This window comes from Myxocyprinus asiaticus, chromosome 24 (genome assembly GCF_019703515.2).
Source record: "Myxocyprinus asiaticus isolate MX2 ecotype Aquarium Trade chromosome 24, UBuf_Myxa_2, whole genome shotgun sequence".
Lineage (NCBI taxonomy): Eukaryota > Metazoa > Chordata > Actinopteri > Cypriniformes > Catostomidae > Myxocyprinus > Myxocyprinus asiaticus.
Genome location: NC_059367.1, coordinates 43,992,983 through 44,010,203, shown reverse-complemented (window position 1 = coordinate 44,010,203; position 17,221 = coordinate 43,992,983). Strand labels below are relative to the sequence as shown.

At 40.4% G+C, this 17,221-nt stretch overlaps 1 protein-coding gene across 2 annotated transcripts in view; it reads right to left on the bottom strand.

Moving 5' to 3' along the window:
* The window catches only part of tmcc1a (transmembrane and coiled-coil domain family 1a), a 78,363-nt gene that overhangs the window by 15,332 nt on the left and 45,810 nt on the right, over positions 1-17,221 (bottom strand). The gene's annotated exons all lie outside the window — the stretch shown is intronic.

The window sequence follows — 17,221 nt, the reverse complement described above, 5'->3', positions numbered from 1 at the left end:
GCTGCATCCCCGGACAACCACAGCCCCATGCCATCACCCACGCTCTTGAAGATGAGGATGGAAGATAACCCAGAAGCGTTCCTCAATCTCTTTGAGCGCACCGCTGAGATCTGTGGCTGGCCACATGGTCAATGGGCAACCAGGCTCCTCCCATTGCTGTCCGGGGAAGCCAAGCTCGCAGCACAACAACTGCTAACCTCCTGGCTTATGAAGATCTGAAGAAGACCATCCTGCAGCGGGTTGGCCACAGTCTGGAGCAGCATTGCCAGCTCTTCTGAGCGATGAAGTTGGAAATGACCGGCCGCCCGTTTGCATTCACCCAACGGCTCTGAGACGCCTGCCGGAGATGGCTGCTGGCGGGGGATCATGACGTCGAGGGAGTGATCAATCAGGTGATTTTGGAGCAGCTTGTCCATTGATTACCATGAGGAATGGCGGAATGGGTCCAGTGCCACCGCCTGGTGTCGCTGGAGGAGGCTGTCCGAATTGGCGGCAGACCATATGGCGGTGTACCCGAGGGTGGCAGAGCCCTCCCACTCTCTCTCCCCTCCCCCAATGTTTTCCCCATTCTCTTCCCCCTCCCCTCCCCTCTTCTCTCTCACTCTGCTCTCTCCCCAGAGCCCGTTCCTGCCCCGCGGAAGCGAGGCGTCCCGCCACCAAAGCCAGTTCCCCGCATACGGGGGTTTGCACCACCCTCAGCATCTACAGTGCCCCGCCGCTGTCCCCCTCAGGTGGAAGTGTCTGCCAACGCAGGTGTGGGCGTGGTTCCTGGGCCGGACAGCTGGAGTTGCGGGGATCCGGGACACTTCCGGGATCAATGCCCTGTGATGGAGCTGGGGATGGTGGTCCGGATCCCCGACACTCCACAGGCTGCCCCTGATCGGGCCGGAGCGTACCAGATACCGGTAAGAGTCAATGGGGGGTACTCACCAAGCATTGGTGGACACGGGTTGTAATCAAACCACTATCCACCAACGCTTGGTTCAACGTGGCTTTGGGCACAACCAAAAGGGTGAGGGTGAAGTGTGTGCATGGGGATATTCACAATTACCCCGTGGTGACCCTTGTGATAAAATTTCAGGGAAGAAAACATAGAGTGGAGGCCACGGTTAGTTCCCGCCTCACCCATCTGCATAAATTGCAATGATATGTGAAATGTGCGATGCTCTGGCAGGGGAGGTGGAGCCGGGGCCATCTTTGTCAGCTCGTCAGGATGACGTGAGGGGGGGTGAGGCTGCAGCCCCGCCCACCCCTCAGGGAGCATGCCTTCGACCAAGTGAGAGTGATCGATGGTCAACAACTCTGGCTGAATGTCACACTTTCATATCCCTATTTTGCAATTATAAATGAGCGGTTGTATAGAGTGACGCAGGATGCTCAAACAAAGGAAGATAAATCCCAGCTCTTAATACCACGGAGCCATCGGGAAATGGTGTTCCAGGCAGCCATTATAATCCCATGGCGGGTCATCTAGGGGAAAGAAAAACACTGAACCATCTAATAGCCCGTTTTTATTGGCCGGGCATTGGCGGCGATGTCTGCAGGTGGTGTGTGGCTTGCCGTGAATGTCAGCTGGTGAACCCGCCGGCCACCCCGAAAGCACCATTGTGCCCCCTTCCGCTGATCGAGGTCCCCTTCGAGAGAATTGGCATGGACCTCGTTCGGCCATTAGAGCAGTCAGTACGCAGACATTGCTTTGTATTGGTCCTATGCAACGTGATATCCGGAAGCATTGCCCCTGCGTAACATCTCAGCACGCAGTGTTGCAGAGGCACTCTTCAAAATAATTTCCCAGGTGGGGATTCCGAAAGAGATCCTCACCGATCAGGGCACAAACTTTATGTCACGGACATTACGCAAGCTTTACGAATTACTGGGCATTAAATCAATTCGCACCAGCGTTTAAGAAAACTTGAGTTTAGAAAACTTGAGGCCCACCCAAAAGTAATTTCCTGGCTACGCCCTTGGTTGGGAACCACTGCTTTAGAAAATAGTGTATCAAATTTGATACAGGCGGCGTTATAGGTTTGAGAGTACTACGTCTTAAGCGCAGTGCAATACAATACATCATATGCGCAAAGTCAGTAGGCATGGCCATGAAGTTAATATTTTCGTGCAAGCATGCGCTAAGTGTAGGCGCAAGTGGGTAGGCGAAATCGTGCATGCAAAGCGCTGATAGGCTGGGATCAAGTGCAATTTAACTCTGAGGTTCTTCTCTGGTTATTGCACCATCTGCATCCTATTATATATTTAAATGAAGACAGTCCAAACCACAATGTATATGTGGTGTATGTTCTCTATCGGCCTCTCTGGGACTGTTTTATGTTTAATTTCTCTAAAGCGTCCTTGAGATTTGGAAAGGCCCTATACAAAATAAACATATAATTAGTATTATTATTATTATTATTCATCTTTGATCTACTGACACACAAATCATGGCTAGTATTAAAAGTGATCGATAGCTCTTTGATATCATCTACTGGTGGAATCCCCAATCTGCAAATGCAGAAACTGACTTTGTGCCAAGAATAGATGTGGTTCTCACACGTCTTAGTGCAATGACCTATTTCTCAGGAAAATAGCAAATTGCACTTTGCCCCACTTCATTAACATACAGTTCACCCACAAATAGCACAAACACTCCCACCTACACCCACTTGTGCTGGCATGAAAATTTCACTTAGAATTAGTGATCTCACAAAAATTGGATGGGGCATGGCCGTTGTGCTGTGCTGGGCCAAGAAAATAAAGCCTGTTATGTTCCAGAAGACAGCATAAGTTACACGAACACATCAAACTATCACACCATCATTTGGAATACAAATACTTTCATTGAAATCTATTGTGTGATAAAACTTAAAGCCCTCTACACACAAGACCTGCACAATAACCAGTCCACATCCATGAATGTCAACAAAAGGTAAATCATTCAAAGTGAGACACAAATTACAGTGTAATCTGATATTAAGCAGGGAAAGTACATGGTTAAATAAGTGTTTCGGCTGAACAGCTGATGCCTTTGATGTTACTGAGTAATTCAGCTTCAGTGAAGGGGTATTTTACAGGTGAATATTAAAACAGCTGTATAGACATTAGGAATGTCCATCAGAATGATAATGTTCTGTCTTAAAGTGTTTCAGATGACATAAGAAAACAAATTCGGGATGATGTCGTCATGTTTAAAAACAAAAGGAACCCCACATATTGTGAAAGATGCATGTAGAGATGTTTATCATCCAAAATGCTGGAACACACACAACTAAGACTAGGCCTACCTGTTAGACACATTTTCCTCCTCTAAATAAGCTAGTGTTGAGAGTGTTTACCTACATACATAACACTTAACATACATATGTCTGTTTATGTTACATTCACATATGTCTGCTTAAGAGAAAGGCTAGATCTTTAGTAAAGCAACATCTGACAATATGTAGCACAAAATAATCACTGAACTGATTAACAGAAATGAGAGAATTAAATTTATAAGCTGTAAAGAAGGGACAGGTCAAAGCAGAATGTCAAACTCTTGTTACAGGACTGTTTATCCTGAAGGAGGTTCTGTGTCAGTGCTTCTGTATGAAGACTACACACAAACACAGGTGTATGCATATGAAGTAATGAAATAAAATACCTGAAAATAAATGCATGTTTGACACTGTCAGGTTTGTATGTGTTTTGTTCCATGCCATGTTTGTTCCTGTCATGTGATCTTGTCATGTGGTCCCCTGGTCATGTGATTTCATGTTTCCCTCCATGTTCATGTGTCTTGTATCCATTGGTTTATTTGCCTAGTTACCTTGTTATCAGTTCTGTCTTGTCATTGGTTAACTTGTTTGTCTTGTTACCCTTGTCCATGTATTTAAGGCTCATGTTTGCCATTGTACATTGTCAGGTATTGTTTGTTTTGTGTAAAGAAGTCATGTCGTTTATGTTTGTTATGTTTTGGATATGTTATCACTTATGTAAATAAACTGCACTTGGGTTCTTCACATCATCATCGTCTTCATCTGCCTGTCATTGCCAGCCCATCGTTACAGTCACTCAGTAATTCACAGACAGCCTGAACCACTCAACACATGTAATAACTACACACCAGAAACACATAAATTATCCCACCCAAAATAACACACTTACCTATCCAGAAAATTTTATGCAATGGTACTACCATGGTATTCTTTGAAGTACCTTGCAGTAACATGTAAATACCATGGTACACGAATATGGTAAGCATTCAGTACCACAGTATATTTCAAAGTACCATGACATTACCATATGATACAATAACTGTACCATGGTACTGCCACAGTACCCTTTTGTAAGGGTTAACTTTTGTGTCTACAATAACATTTAAAATTCATTTTGTCATGTTGATATTTCTTAGTACTCCAGTTAACAAAAAGTGGTCTTTTGCAAGGTTGACAAAAGCCTTTATATGACATTTGTTACATAAGAAAGTAAAACTTTTTGCCTGAACAATGTGTGAAATGTTTGAGTAACTGAACCCCAGAGGTACTTCATGTCAATCTTTGCTAGAATTGTGCTCAAGCTTTCTATATATAGCCACACATCAAGCCACATCAGGGTTGCCACTTGTAAAATTCCTGGACTTGACCATGACCGAAAAACCTATTGCTGGCCATCATACATGAAATAAAAAAATATTATTTATGATTGTTTACTCCTTGTTTGATATGGAAACTACCATATGTATAGCATTTATTTCAATGAAAGAGTAACATCAGTACACTCAAAAAATATTTTAGCCTATTTTTAAGATACGGATTTGAATTACATAACAAAATTCCAGCTAAATGAATTGTGTAATTTTTAGCTAAATTAATGAAACTTAAAATATTCAGTTTTATATATATATTTAAACAACAATTAGCTCCGGTCCTCAAATCTGACTGGACTAGAGACGTTCTATGAGTACTGATGGTCTCACACCATCAGCACTCCGACGCTTCACAGTGTGTATCACTCCGCTTGTGTTTGTACCATTCTAAACTAAAGTAGAAGAGCAGTACAGATGTGTTAAGTGCTATATGTGTCTCTTTACCTTTAATTTTGTGACATTACATATTTTAGCCAGCAGGTGGAAGCAAAAGACATTTTTGTGTGTAATATGAGCCAGGTGACGTGAGTCAGTGTCAGTCAGTGTTTTCATTCATCAACACTATGTGATCGCTCGGATTACTATTACACTACTAAAGCTAGGAAATAGCTTTAAACGATTTTAAACCTAGAACTTCAGCATTAAGACTCATCACAGCTGAGAAACACAACAGACTGATTAATTACACAAACTCAAGGTGCTTACCTCTTACCGGAATTTCCACATTGGAGAGAACATACTGTTCAAAATGGCGGAGGAGGTTGCGGTTTCTATAGTGAATGACTCTTGTGCATCGGCTACAGCGAAATAGGGAGGAATACCTCTGCTTCTATGGCTATTTTTCCACTGAGAAAATAGGATGAATTTGACCAAAATGACATTATTTCCAGAAAGCTGACTAACACACTACAGCATCTCTGCTTGGGAGTGGCAACGGGTGATCGCACACACTCCATCTCTCTCTCTCTCTCTCTCTCTCTCTCACACACACACACACACACACACACACCCTTGTTTCTCCAATAACTTGTTAGAAACAGCCCAAACTGTGATACTAGTTCTAAAGTGACATTTGTGAATTACTAACAAAGGCTTGGATGCATCATTTGCACACAGATATAGGGCCATATCTCGCTCTTGCGATATTGCTTATATATATATATATATATATATATATATATATATATATATATATATATATATATATATATATATATAGTGTGTGTGTGTGCGTATACTGTATATATTTTTAAAGATTACTACATTACATTTGATGGAATTATGTGATAAAATTCAAATGTGTAAAAATAAATAAATTTAAAAAAAAAAATCCAACTGAGACTAACATTTAGCATTGAGCAAATTGAACAAACTTTGAAACTACCTTGTCTTAATTGTTTAATGTTTTACAAGTAAAGCAACCAAAACAAGGGAGTGCAAAATAAACAGTCCCATATCCATAACACATGTTTTATATACAGGTGCATCTCAATAAATTAGAATGTCGTGGAAAAGTTCATTTATTTCAGTAATTCAACTCAAATTGTGAAACTCGTGTATTAAATAAATTCAATGCACACAGACTGAAGTAGTTTAAGTCTTTGGTTCTTTTAATTGTGATGATTTTGGCTCACATTTAACAAAAACCCACCAATTCACTATCTCAAAAAATTAGAATATGGTGACATGCCAATCAGCTAATCAACTCAAAACACCTGCAAAGTTTTCCTGAGCCTCCAAAATGGTCTCTCAGTTTGGTTCACTAGGCTACACAATCATGGGGAAGACTGCTGATCTGACAGTTGTCCAGAAGACAATCATTGACACCCTTCACAAGGAGGGTAAGCCACAAACAATCATTGCCAAAGAAGCTGGCTGTTCACAGAGTGCTGTATCCAAGCATGTAAACAGAAAGTTGAGTGGAAGGAAAAAGTGTGGAAGAAAAAGATGCACAACCAACCAAGAGAACCGCAGCCTTATGATTGTCAAGCAAAATCGATTCAAGAATTTGGGTGAACTTCACAAGGAATGGACTGAGGCTGGGGTCAAGGCATCAAGAGCCACCACACACAGACACTACAGTTGTCGTATTCCTCTTGTTAAGCCACTCCTGAACCACAGACAACGTCAGAGGCGTCTTACCTGGGCTAAGGAGAAGAAGAACTGGACTGTTGCCCAATGGTCCAAAGTCCTCTTTTCAGATGAGAGCAAGTTTTGTATTTCATTTGGAAACCAAGGTCCTAGAGTCTGGAGGAAGGGTGGAGAAGCTCATAGCCCAAGTTGCTTGAAGTCCAGTGTTAAGTTTCCATAGTCTGTGATGATTTGAGGTGCAATGTCATCTGCTGGTGTTGGTCCATTGTGTTTTTTGAAAACCAAAGTCACTGCACCCGTTTACCAAGACATTTTGGAGCACTTCATGCTTCCTTCTGCTGACCAGCTTTTTAAAGATGCTGATTTCATTTTCCAGCAGGATTTGGCACCTGCCCACACTGCCAAAAGCACCAAAAGTTGGTTAAATGACCATGGTGTTGGTGTACTTGACTGGCCAGCAAACTCACCAGACCTGAACCCCATAGAGAATCTATGGGGTATTGTCAAGAGGAAAATGAGAAACAAGAGACCAAAAAATGCAGATGAGCTGAAGGCCACTGTCAAAGAAACCTGGGCTTCCATACCACCTCAGCAGTGCCACAAACTGATCACCTCCATGCCACGCCAAATTGAGGCAGTAATTAAAGCAAAAGGAGCCCCTACCAAGTATTGAATACATATACAGTAAATGAACATACTTTCCAGAAGGCCAACAATTCACTAAAAATGTTTTTTTTATTGGTCTTATGATGTATTCTAATTTTTTGAGATAGTGAATTGGTGGGTTTTTGTTAAATGTGAGCCAAAATCATCACAATTAAAAGAACCAAAGACTTAAACTACTTCAGTCTGTGTGCATTGAATTTATTTAATACACGAGTTTCACAATTTGAGTTGAATTACTGAAATAAATGAACTTTTCCATGACATTCTAATTTATTGAGATGCACCTGTAAAATGACATAATTTTATTACTATCAATGTTCATATTAAGATAAATTATAGCATTGCTAAAACTCAAACAAAGCAATGAATATGAATTTTCTTTTTTTCCCCTGCTTTGTAGTAAACACTAATGCAATAAATCTAACCATTTTAATAAATGTTTTAATTAACATTTATTATACTGGTTTAAAAATAGACCACTGAAACTTCTTTTCTGTAATATGAATATCCTATTAAGAATACATCTAGTTCTCCAAAACATGTTGAATTCAGTGTTTTAAAGCTCATCAATCAACATTTGATTTCTCTAAATCAAGCATCTATACACAGTACTCACAGACTTGCAGCCAAAGATAATATCTCAAATTTTATTTGATCGACTCAGAGTTTCTGCTGCTCTTGCTTTTGCGTACAGAGCATTAAATTGAGGTTTGTGGCTCTTGAGTGCAGAAGGAACATTACCCTGGGCCTCATGTACTCAGATAGGAGACAAAAGCAGGCCTACATACAGTCATAAAGCCAAACTGTAGCCTGTAGGAACACTCAAAGCCTAATAACACAAACGGCGCCAAAATCAAACAAAAGGAGTCCAAAACAGACTACAGATCCCATCAAGCCTTGCTCACTTTACACCTAGGTGTGAAATTCTGACGGTTCGAAATCTCAACTCCTATTGGATGAAACGCATGACAGAACACGTCCCTCAACCATGATGTCATCAAGTGTATATAACCCCGAAGCTTTGCTTCCAGTGACAGTATGCATCGCATCTAGTTGCAGCCCTGCTGCTCCCAGGTGCAGCCTCATTGTCAAAAGAAGTATTGTACGTACCTGAACTTTGGCCATTCAATCTCCATCTCACTGGACGAGCCAAGATTTCTCCTTGTTCCACCGGGAACACTAACAGATCCGAAGGAGACCACCGAGCAATCTGCATCTCACCCTTTTGCCTGCAGAAGTGCAGAAAGAAGGTTTCTCTTCCTTCTTCAACTGAGTCGACTTCACTGATACATCTCCGCCAACCCGCCGAGACAGAGCTAGAAAACGACCTCCCGTCATCACCCGAGCTTCGAGGAACTGAGTCAGAGTCAAACAACGGACGAACACACATTCTACCTGCGTCTTCACATGACTCAAGTAAGAGATTTACATCTGGGCAGAGATAAATAATTATAGTGTGTTATTCTTGTGTATCAAGTTTGTTGCTTGTACAGTTTACGGACCGCCGAGTCCGCTCATTGCTTCTAATAATACTCAAGGTATTAATGTAACTTACTGTTACCACAAATAAGATTTGATGTGTTGTCATCCAACCACGTTGGGCTGTTTGTGCATTTCTGCCATCGCGAGTGAGACCGGCACACTGAGTTTATCCATTAAAGAACCAATGACCATGGCGGACAGTGGACAAAACTAATGATTGCCTTCTCTCCCACGATCGCTAAAACTGGCTTTGGTGCCGTCACTTTGTACTCTCTCTCGGATTAACCGCACACACACATGACCCCTCACAAACATACCCACACACACATTTGGCGAGCAGATAACGTGGCGATAGAGCCCAGCTTTGTCCCTAAGTTATCGCACCAGCGGAGACACGGATTAAACGGGCAGACACCATTAATCAGACTCTCCAGCCACATTCTCTGGTCAGAAACCTCGCGTGACGTACTCTCAACAGGAGCCATGCCTGCCATTTTGTGCCCTCATTCTCTCCTTACAAACACACACACACACACACACACACACACACACACACACACACACACACACACACACACACACACACATACCTTCCTCTCATGTATTATAGGCTTGTCTGTTACAATATCTAATCATGTTACTGTTTAGTTTGTAGTTGGAAGTCGGAAGTTTATCAACTGCATTGTACTGATTATTAATTGATATTACTGCATCAAAAAACTTTGTTATACTTTAAAGAGAAGTGTTTTGGTATTGTTCTGCATGTACCTGTGCCAAGGACTGGCAGGTGATGTCAGTGCTCGGATTCAAGCCTTCATTGTTTACGTTTTGAATGTTAATGTTCTCCAGACATCGACTTTCCTAAGAGAACAATCCTATATTGAGACTGTTATACTGTCTGGTTATTAGTCCCTCCAGGGTGTTGCCCTAGCAATATCAATCCTGATTAATATTCTATTGATTTTGATAATTAGGGGTTCAAGCACAGAAGGTGGCACTATAATAAGCACCTTTGTATTTGTGTTCATAACTTTGGAGCCGTAAGGGCTAGAATCAAAATTATTTCCTCTGATACTTTGAGTCAAGCCCTACAAAATGTATATCTCTGACTATAATTTTTTTCTGCCATTTTGAATTTTTTGAAAAACCTACTTTTTCGAACTCCTCCTAGACCGTTAGTTCGATCAACACAAAATTTGGTATACATCATCTGCAGACCCCCCTGACAAAAAGTTATCAAAAGAATTTCAATATGTAAAATATTTCCAAAGATATAAACAATATAATTCCTTCGGTTAAATGTGATTTGAGTAATTTTGAGTAATCTTTTATATGACTCTGAATAACGAGTAGTCTCAGAGTGATTCATTCATTATTTTGTAGCTGCACATGCGTAAAATCCGTGCTTGTGGTTCTTTCATTTTAAAAACATTTGGAAAAAAAAAAACATGTACTTCAATTTAGCTATTTATATTAATACATGAATGTTTGTATTATTTGTATGAATACATCTCATGTTCATATAGATTGTTATTAAAAGTATTTGTAGTCTGTTCAAGTGCGCTTGTATTTTGCAAGAATTTATTCATGTTCCTATGGATTATTAATATTAGTTGGAGTCCATTTGAAGTGCTCTTTTGTATATTGCACTAATTCCATGTTGATATGAGGGAGGTAGATATAGCCAGGGAACTAATGGCGATCAAGTGCCACTCGTTGGCAGCAAGCTGGCATGATCAGTGTTACTATTGAAACAATTACAGCTTCCATGGCAACGCAGATTACGTGAGTCAGTGACATATTAACTCAACAGAGAACCTGATGACAAACAAAAACAAACCAGCGGACTCACTGAGACAACAGATTCCTCACATCTCATTTCTACATCCCTTAATGATCATCATGGAAGTACTTAGCCATGCCATAGCAACCATTTAAAGCACCCTAGCAACCAAACCCCATTGACTTCTATTCAAAATGGCTGAGAGTGATATCTTTGGATCAGAATGTCCTGGCTTGTCCAAGACAGTTGGCTTGTTTTACTTGGGTGAGCAATCAGACTTAAGGTATCATCATAAAAACTACTTAGCCATGCCCTAGCAACCATTTAGAGCAACTTAGCAAGCAAACCTAAGTGAACTTATGTGAGAATGCTGTTTGTAGACTACAGCTCAGCATTCAACACCATAGTGCCCTCCAAACTTTATGTGAAACTCCGGGATCTGGCTTAAACAGCTCGCTGTGCAGCTGGATCCTGGACTTCCTGTCAAGCAGATGCCAGGTGGTTAGAATGGGCAGCAACATCTCCTCATCACTGACCCTCAACACTGGAGCCCTGCAGGGCTGTGTTCTCAGCCCACTCCTGTATTCCCTGTACACACATGACTGTGTGGCAACACACAGCTCCAATGCCATCATTAAGTTTGCTGATGATACGACGGTGGTAGGTCTGATCACTGACAATGAAGAAACGGCCTACAGAAAGGAGATGCACACTCTGACATGCTGGTGTCAGGAGCACCACCTCTCCCTCAACGTCAGCAAGACAAAGGAGCTTGTGGTTGACTTCAGGAGAAAAGACAGAGAACAAGGTCCCATCACCATCAATGGAGCACCAGTGGAGAGAGTCAGCAGCTTCAAGTTCCTCGGTGTCCACATCACTAAGGAACTCACTGCACACTGCCAGACACATCATCGGAGGTGAGCTTCCCTCCCTCCAGGAAATATATACAAGGCGGTGTGTGAAAAAAGCTTGGAGGATCATCAGAGACTCCAGCCACCCGAGCCATGGGCTGTTCTCACTGCTACCGTCAGGTAGGCGGTATCACAGCATCAGGACCCACACCAGCCGACTCCATGATAGCTTCTTCCCCCAAGCAATCAGACTTTTGAACTCTTGATCTCCCATGATCAAAATACATCAGCACTGCACTTTATTACCCTTACTCTTATATCTCACACTGGACTGTCATAAATTATATTACTATTATATTATATTCTCTCTTAACAACTGACTATCAACCGACAGCCTGAATGTCAATACAGTACAATACTGTACATTCTATATATATATATATATATATATATACTTCTTTATATATTTTTATTTTTTATTTTTTATTGAATAATGTGTATCTATATAGTGCGTATTGTATACTGTACAGTGTATGTTATTATTTGTATATTGTTGAGTGTAATTATGTGTATAACAGATGTTTAAATTGTGTTGTGTTAATTTGATGTTATTGTAAATTGGTATATGTCTCATTACTGTCACGACCGCTATGTTGATCGGAACTGCACCCAAGAATTTCACACACCATTGCACTTGTGTATATGGCCGTGTGACAATAAAGTGATTTGATTTGATTTTGACATGGTCTGTCCACACTGAGGCCGTTGTGAAGAAGGCTTATCAGCACCTCTTCCTGAGACGGCTGAGGAAGTTTAGAATGAACCGCCACATCCTCTCACGGTTCTACACCAGCACTGTAGAGAGCATCCTGACTGGCTGCATCAATGCCTGATATGGCAATAGCACTGCCCACAACCGCAAAGCCCTGAAAAGGGTGGTGCAAACTGCCAGACACATCATCGGAGGTGAGCTTCCCTCCTTCCAGGACATCTATACCAGGCGGTGTGTGAAAAAAGCTCGGAGGATCATCAGAGACTCTAGCCACCCGAGCCATGGGCTGCTCTCACTGCTACCATCAGGCAGGCGCTGTCGCAACATCAGGACCTGCACCAGCCGACTTCATGACAGCTTCTTCCCCCAAGCAATCAGACTTTTGAACTCTTGATCTCTCACGATCAAAATACATCAGCACTGCACTTTATTAATCTTATTATCTCACACTGGACTGTCATAAATTATATTCTCTTAACAACACACTGGCAACTGACTATCAACCGACAGCTTGAATGTCAATACAGTACAATACAACCTACTGTATATTTTATATATACTATATATACTATTTTTACTGTATAATGTGTATTCTATATTGTGTGTTTGTGTATTCTATATATTGTTTATTGTACACTGTACATTGTATATTGTAATTGGTATACACTACTGGTCAAAAGTTTTGAAACACTTACTCATTCTTTATTATTATTATTTTTTTTTCACATTTTAGAATAATAGTAAAGTCATCAAAACTATGGAATAACATAAATGGAACTATGGGAATTATGTTGTGACTAAACAAAATCAAAACTGTGTTATATTTTAGCATCTTCAAAGTAGTCACCCTTTGTCTAGGCATTTTATCAACCAACTTCTTGAGGTGTCACCCTGGGATGCTTTTTAAACAGTATTGAAGGAGTTCCCATCTATATTGGGCACTTATTGGCTGTTTTTCTTTATTATTTGGTCCAAGTCATCAATTTCAAAAACGTTTTTTTTTTTTTTTAAATTAAATTTTAGTTTTATAATGAAATAAATTAATATGGTGGCACAATTATATTGTTGTCTACAAAACTAATTTCAAACATTTAAGCATACACCTTCAGATCAAAAGATTTTTAAGATCATGAGAAACATTTCAGTCAAGTGTTTCAAAACTTTTGACCGATAGTGTATGTCTCATCACTGCCATAACTGCTATTTTGCTCAGAACTGCACCCAAGACTTTCACCCATTATTGCACTTGTGTATATGGTTGTGTGACAATGAATGTGATTTGATTTGATTTGAAACCCCATTGACTTCCATTCAAAATGGCTGAGAGTGATATCTTTATATCAGAATGTCCTAGAGAAATGACAGTTGGTTTGTTTTACTTAGGTGAGCAATCAGACTTCAGGTATCATCTTGGAAACTACTTAGCCACACCCTAGCAACCATTTAGAGCACCCTAGCAACCAAACCAAATTGAATTCCATTCAAACTGGCTGAGAGTGATATCTCTGGATCAGAATGTCCTAGAGAAATGACAGTTGGCTTCTTTTACTTGGGTGAGCAATCAGACTTCATGTATCCACTTGAAAAACTAATTAGCCATGCCCTAGCAACCATTTAGAGCACCCTAGAAACCAAACCCCATTGACTTCCGTTCAAAAAGGCTGAGAGTGATATCTTTGGATCAGAATGTCCTAGAGAAATGACAGTTGGATTGTTTTACTTGGGTGAGCAATCAGACTTCAGGTATCATCTTGGAAACTACTTAGCCACGCCCTAGCAACCATTTAGAGCACCCTAGCAACCAAACCAAATTGAATTCCATTCAAAATGTCTGAGAGTGATATCTTTGGATCACAATGTCCTAGAGAAATGACAATTGGCTTGTTTTACTTGGGTGGGCAATCATTCTTGAAGTATCACATATCTCTACACCAGAACATCATAGCGACTTCCGGTTTCAGTAATTTGTCTCAGGGTAGCAAGGAGCCTTTTCTGTATCACCTTGGTAACTGCCTAGCAACCTGGTGGGGTTACCCTAGCAACCAAGTAACAAATCACATATCTCCGCACCAAAAAATCGTAGAGACTTCCGGCTTCATTAATTTGACTCAGGGTAGCAAGGAGCCTTTTGAGTATAACTTTGGTAACTGCCTAGCAACCAGATGGTGTTACCCAAGCAACCATGTAACAAATCACATATCTCTGCACCAGAACATCATAGAGAATTCTGGTTTCGTTCATTTGTCTCAGGGTAGCAAGGAGCCTTTTGATTATCACTTTGGTAACTGCCTAGCAACCAGATGGGGTTACCCTAGCAACCAAGTAACAAATCACATTTTTCCCCAGTTTTCAAAAAATATAGTTTAGGCAGGATTTATTCCATCAATTTGAATTATTTGTCATCCACTGGATCATTTCTGTAAATTCTGATTATTTTGGTTATTTCCTTCACATGTGCTTGGACCCCAATGATTGCCGCTTGCGGCTATATTTGATAGTTATCTTTTTATTTCTTTAGAAGTAAAACTTTTTTAATGATGACACAATTACTGAGTGCACCTTTAACAAATTAAATCCCAAACTTAACCATGAAATATGACTGCTTAGACTACTGTATGATAACAGGATGTATATTATATGTACAATATGCATTATCAATTCTACATTTGCCATTTATGTATAAACTGTACAAAATGTTTGGTCAGTTAATCAAAAAATTGTGGTTCATGTGATAACATCCAACAATGTATTATTTATATAATTATTAAGGCTGTCAATCGATTAAAATTTTTAACAGAATTAATTACATGGTATGCCGATTAATTAATCGAAATAATTGCATACATAAATATTTGCTTAGAAAGCCCCTCAAATAACAGTAATTCAATATATAATGATTAAAAATGATAAATAGTTATATCTAAATTATAAATAAAATATATACATTATAAAATAATAATAATAATACAGATAATTAAAATGCATGACATTATTTTGGCACACAAGTGAAGCATTAAAAAAGACAATACAAAAAGTGGCTTTATAAGGCAATATATTGTTTATTATGGAACATAAGCCAATCGCTGGCCTACAATTCATAGCAATCCATTTTGCAAATGAATTCGTCAGTCAATCTGAGATTTATTATGGGGGCTTGTTTAAGGATGCGTCAATGTACACCTGCGTCAGATGGACACTTTTGGAGCGTCTCGGTTGCGTTGCGTCATAAACATACTGATTTTTAAGTCGCAAGTGTGTCAACGAAGTCTGAAACTTTTTTTTTTTTTTTTTTTTTGGATTTGTGCTCCATCAAGAATGTGTTCTCATCTTGTGTTGTCTGCTCTCGGTAAGTGTGGTTTGTTCTCTGTATCAGCTGCGCTTTGCCTATACAGCGAGTTTCACTTACTGCCCCCTGGAGAAAACAGGTGGTACTCCATACTTGAATTACTCATATGGAAGGAATGTTCCTTATTACTGTCCTGGGATATGATTAATTGTGTACATTTTTTTTAACAAGTTATTTTTTGTATAATTAATCACACCGAATTAACACGTTTTTTTTTTTTTTTTATTATTTAGAATTTGTATTAATGATTAAACTGGTGTCAAATACACCAATTTAATCATTAATACAAATTCAAAAAATTTAGAATTTTTTCCTTTGGAATTAAATCAATATCAACTCATATTTATGCCATAATTTGTATAATAAAATATCTATATACAGAGGTAAAAAAAAATAAAAAAAAATTTAAAAAAAATTTTGTTCATTATGACGGCATTTTTTTATTTTATTTCAGGGACATATTTGTCATTTTTGGTGTCATTTTTGCCCCTAGCCACTTTTAAATGTGGACCCCAGGTTACACCAGTGAAAGTCATTTATAAGAGTTGGGTCAAGTAGGGATAGCTCTTTAAGGTAACAGTTGCATGGTACTACTTTTTTGGAAATATCAGAGTTCCAATGGTAACGGAAAACGTCATGGTTACTTGTATAACCTCCGTTCCCTGATGGAGGGAACGAGACATTGTGTCGATGTAGTGACACCTGTTGTCTTTGATAAAAAGCCAATTAAAATTGGCGAGTGGTATTTGCATGCCACTCCTCCGGACATACGGGTATAAAAGGAGCTGGTATGCAACCACTCATTCAGGTTTTATGAGGGGGCATGGCTGCTTTGAGCGGCGCCGCGAGCCCAGGAACCAATCATCAAGCCGCGAGGGTTCAGGGGAGAGTGGAGGGTTCCACTCTAACCCGATGCTCGCGGCCGCCCAGGAAAGCATGTCTGTTATTTCGGCATCAGCCTGTGACTGGGCAATCATCCCCGAGGGGTGGAGCCCAGCTGAGGCTTCTGTGTCCAACTGGACAAGCCCGCTCTCCGATGCTACGCTCGAGAGCTCATCATGTTCGCGGGCTCCGAACAAGAGGCCAGACTCGCCATGAGACGAGCCAGCAGACTCATCCGGAAGACTCATGTAGTGAGTCGAGCCAGCAAACTCATTTCTTACGAAAGCAAGCCACGACCGCAACATTACCATGGTTATGTTCTCGCAATGAGAACATGAACCATCCACAAACGCTGCCTCCGTGTGGGTCACGCCCAGACACAAAAGACAGCGATCATGACCATCCGAAGTTGAGAGATAATGACCGCAACCAGGAAAAACACACAATCGGAAAGGCATCTTTAAAAAGACGTGTCTTTAAAAAGATGTTCCGTGTGTGCCGCTCTTTAGAGAAATATACTCTTTTAGAGGAAAAGGCTCTATCAGAAAATATACTCTCTTTGTTTTCTGCCGAAGCGCCCAGGGGCATTCTCTGCAGTGCACCAGTGAATGAACAGTAGAATTCAGCCCAGTGAGCATGACCGTTTGGCTCCGAAGAGAAAATCTGAATGAGTGGTTGCATACCAGCTCCTTTTATACCCGTATGTCCGGGGGAGTGGCATGCAAATACCACT